Source organism: Oratosquilla oratoria, chromosome 11 (genome assembly GCF_046742065.1).
Source record: "Oratosquilla oratoria isolate Oo_2021 chromosome 11, ASM4674206v1, whole genome shotgun sequence".
NCBI lineage: Eukaryota > Metazoa > Arthropoda > Malacostraca > Stomatopoda > Squillidae > Oratosquilla > Oratosquilla oratoria.
The window spans coordinates 70,757,493-70,762,344 of NC_134787.1; positions in this window are offsets into that span (position 1 = coordinate 70,757,493).

Consider the following 4,852-nt stretch of genomic DNA (forward strand, 5'->3'; position numbering starts at 1 on the left):
TATATATATATATATATATATATAGTTACATCTGTGATGTATACATCTCAGGTATGTAATTGTTATTATTTTCGAGGAAATATCATATCTCATGTTACGTATGTTCGTACTATGCTGCTTTGGTTATGACCGAATATGTCACCGTAAGGTATTGTTTTCTTTACTCTGTATTGTATGTATTTATTAATGTAACTATGGTTTTCGTTTATGATAATGTTGTGATTTTTTTTGTTGTAATAATATTGTGATTGTTCAAGTATCCATTGCGCATGCGCCTCTGTTACGTCACAGGTCGTGACGTAAGAATATCTAATTTGTATTTCCCGCGTAAACAGACCAAAGACCGGATCCAATCAGGAAAGTAGCCGGGTAACGATGTAGGCTCGTCAGGCTAGGTAAATCCCGCCCCCCTTGTATTATCCAATGAGCTACGAGTGTATTGCCTCGTCACGTGAAGGTGAACGAGTCTATACGATTGGCCAGGCTCTGCCTGTAATGATTCCACCGGTTAGATTAAAAAATGACTGCCTTGAGGTTAGTACCTTTTCCCTTGATATAGCAGTTAGCCAGATTAATTAGAACTTAGTTTGTATGCGCATTCAGTGTGCGCGGAGTGATGTAGTATTTGGGGCTTAGGAATAGCTTAATATTTCAAAACTGTTTAGTGATCTGTGAACCGGTTTTACGTCTGTTCAATCCCGTTAAAACTGTCGAACTAGATTCTTTTGTGTAATGTATGTTAATCAAAAGTCAGGTGTATTGTTATGCAAAATCATGTTTGTTTGATAATAATCGTGTATCCTATTTGTTATATTATTTTCATGTCACTCTCACTTGTATTAATCTTTATACTTCTGAATTTATTTAATTATATTTCTTTTAAAGTTAAGATGGTTTGATTTTTCTCCCGGTGTCCTCGACCGGGTGGCGACCTTAATCCGTTTTCTTGCCCGTTTGAACCTAGCAATAGACATAGGGTCTAAGGGTTCCCTCCGATGTTACGAACCTCTGAACTTCACAAGACCAGTGAACCTTTGGTATTTTAGAGAGGTTTATAACAATACACACACACACACACACACACACACACACACACACACACACACACACACACACGCACGCACACACACACACACACACACACGCACACACACACACACACACACACACACACACACACACACACACACACACACACACACACACACACACACACACACACACACACACATACACACACGTCGGTCGAAGAGACAAGGAAGTTTGGAACTGCAGGAAAACTTCAGGTTTCATTGAGCTCAAGAACGGGGGAGTACCTTTGTTGTATTAATAGGGAAGGGGAAAGCTCGTGGCGTAGTGGCAAGGTGGAGAAATAGAGAAATTACTGAGGAAAATAAAAGGAAATGAGGAAGGGGACGAACGGGCCCCGTATGTTAGAAATGGTGTAAACAAAAGAGGTGCAAAACACACAGACGAGGGAGAACATAGAAACAGAAGTGTCAAAAGCAGAAATATAGATAATAGCATCTCAATGGAAAGAGAAGATAACTGTTTTTATGAATTTAATGAGAGAGGAGGTGACAACCTCCCCGACTAGTAAATATAGAGGAGAAACTAAAAAAAGATGAACGAAGCATGGGAGGTTAGGTTTAACCAATTAACACTAGTTACCCAAAGAGTTGATAAACTGGAACGAACTAAAGAAGGAGAATCAAAACCTAAAGAAATAAAATAATTAAAAAGACAGTTAAAAGAAGTAAAAGATGAGAATGAGCAATTAAACAATAATAATAAAGATGAGAATGAGCAATTAAACAATAATAATAAAGAGAATAAAGAGTCCATAGCAAAAGAAGCACAGGGTTGGAGAAAAGTCCAAGTAAACAACAAAATTGTATTTAGAGATATAGTGACACAACAGATGAAAGAACGAACTAAGGATACAGTTATTAAAGTGACAAGAGAAAAGGAGAATATAGTAAAAGACTTAGCGGACAAAAATAAATGTATAACTATATTAGGGATGGAAGAGAAGCATAATCTAAATAGGACCACAAGAGTAAAAGAGGAGAAAGAAAAGGTAAACAAGATATTAGAAGTAGTTCAAGAGGATAGACAAGAAACAGGGAAAGAAATTGAAGAAATATATAGAATAGGGAAATACAATACAGATAAGACCAGACCAATTAAGATCATATTCAAGTCACAAACGACAGCAGAGAATATCTTAGCAAAAACAGGGAAACTAGCAGACAGTGATCAATATAAACAGGTATGGATAAAAAGAGAAATGAATAAAGAAGAAAGAGAGGATAAGAAAACAAAAAGACTGGAATCTAAGGGAAAAAACGAGAAAAGAACAGAGTCAAACAAGAGAAATTCTATTGAAGAGTAGTGGATATGGAAGTGAGAAGATGGTTCATAGCAGAGAAAAACGGAAAGGAAACAGAAAACACAATGGAAGTAGCAGAAAATTAAAAGTTTCTTACACAAACATAGATGGCTTAATAACAGGCTTGAACGAACTGAATGATTACCTGAAAAAAACAAAAAACGGACATAATGGGAATTGTAGAGAAAAATTAGAAGGCCCACTACCGTCCAACAATATAGGACATGGTGCATATAATTATTGGATTAGAAACAGAGAGGTAAAACAAAGGGGTGGAGTTATGTTCCTGACTAAGAAGGATATAAATGTGAGAAATGTCACATATGGAAAGAATAGAGTAGAGATGATTATGATGGAAGTGGAGGACAGGGATGGGAAGAGCAGGAAGTTTGTAGTAAATTTTGTGCCTCCTAAAACGGCTTCGTGGGAAGAGAGAGAACACAAAGATATGTTAGAAGACACATGGATAACACTAGATAAGATAATGGAAGATGGAGGAATAGTTATAATGGTGACTTTAATTGTAAAGAAATCTGCTGGGAAGAGACGACAGTGAAGGGTGGAGACGACCTATAGGGAAATGTACTACTTGATATGATTATAGAACATACAGTGACACAATGGATACAAGAGAATACTAGGTATAGGAATGAGGAAAAACCATCGATACTGGACCTAATAATCACACCAGAATCCGAAATTGTGGACAAGATTGAATATAAGACACCAATAAGTAAAAGTGACCCCATATTGGTTGAACTGGAACTAAATGAGGAAAAATACACAAAAAAAAAACGAACAATATAAAAAGGGAAGATTCATGTATGGATTTTTTTTTTTTTTTTTTTATAAAATTAGATAATTCTTTCAAAAAGCAGACTGGAAAAGGATACACAAGGAGTAAACAACAGTAGAAGAGAAATGGAATATTTTGACAATAATTTACAAAGGAGTGGAAAAGTATGCTCCAAGACAAAAACAAGAAAAAGGGTATGTAAAGTGTTGGTACAACAAAAGATGTTGGGAGTTAAAAGACAAAAGAGATAAAGCTTGAATAAGATGGAAAAAAATACAGAAGACCTGAAAAATGGAAAATATATACTGGTTATAGAAATGTTGCACACCCTAGAAGGCGTATCTACGACTAATCTCCTAGATTTGCATCTACCACCTCTACACATACTAGCCAGCATGCAGAAATGCACGCCGGTGCACACAAGGAGTGAGATGGCACTCCAACCTCGTTCCCATAGAAAAGGTTCTCTACCACACCACACTACTCACAAACAAAAACGAACCAAACCGCACAGTTACACAACTAGTAGTCGCCACAAGTCTTGTTCCGGAAGTTCTCAAAATACTACATGATTCTCCTCTAGCAGCACACTGCGGAAAAGACAAGTGTCTCTCACAAGCAAGGTTAAAGTATTTCTGGCCCACCATGCGCAAAGACATACATACATACATAGACGCATGCCACTCATGCATAACTCATAAAGGTCACATTAGCGGTCAGGTACCAATACACAATTACCCAACACCTTCCAGACCTTTTGAGACCATTGCCATTGACTTACTAAAACTACCACTCACCTCAAACGGAAACCAGTACCTTTTCGTATGCATCGACCATTTCTCTCGGTTCTGCATCCTCTCTCCTTTAGCAGACAAGACAGCAAAAAGTGTAGTTCAGACAATTATCAACAACGTCATCTGCCCATACACCACACCAAAAACATTCATCTCAGACAACGGCACTGAATTAAATAACGACATTCTCAACAATATCTGCCAACAGTTCAACATTGCCAAATGTAACACCACACCTTGTCACCTTAGCTCAATTTCGCAAAAAAAAAAAAGAAAAACAAAAAAAAAAAAAAAAAAAAAAAAAAAAAAAAAAAAAAAAAAAAAAAATCACTTCAACATACTTTTTAAGGCTTTGAAAAAAAAAATCGCTGGATAGCCTTCACTGGAACTCGTACAACAATTTAGAGCTACCTAGCCCCAAAGCAAGTTGAGGTACCTACTTACGGTGGTGACGGTTGTGATGCGTTGGTGAAGGATGGTCTCTGGAGGTGGTTTTTGGAGGAGACCGAAGAAGTGATGTGAATCTGAAAGAATATAAGAAGTAAGAAATAGGGGAAAGTGGAGTGGGGAGGGTAGTTCGTTTTTGACTTCCGTTTTTGGCTGCAGGCAGAAGGGGTGGGCGATACTTCCTTTGATGGCTGACCGATGCTGCTGGTGCGACCGTGAGGGAGACGTGCTTGGCTGGTGCGCTAGGCTGCTTCAGACCGTGATGGCGAGGTGCCTGGCTGGTGCGTTGGGCTGCTTCAGACCGTGATGGCGAGGTGCCTGGCTGGTGCGCTGGCTGCTTCAGACCGTGATAGCGAGGTGCCTTTCGCTGGGTAGGGTGCACAGCGTTCCTATGAGTTTGTGTTGGTGGCTGCTCTGGCTATT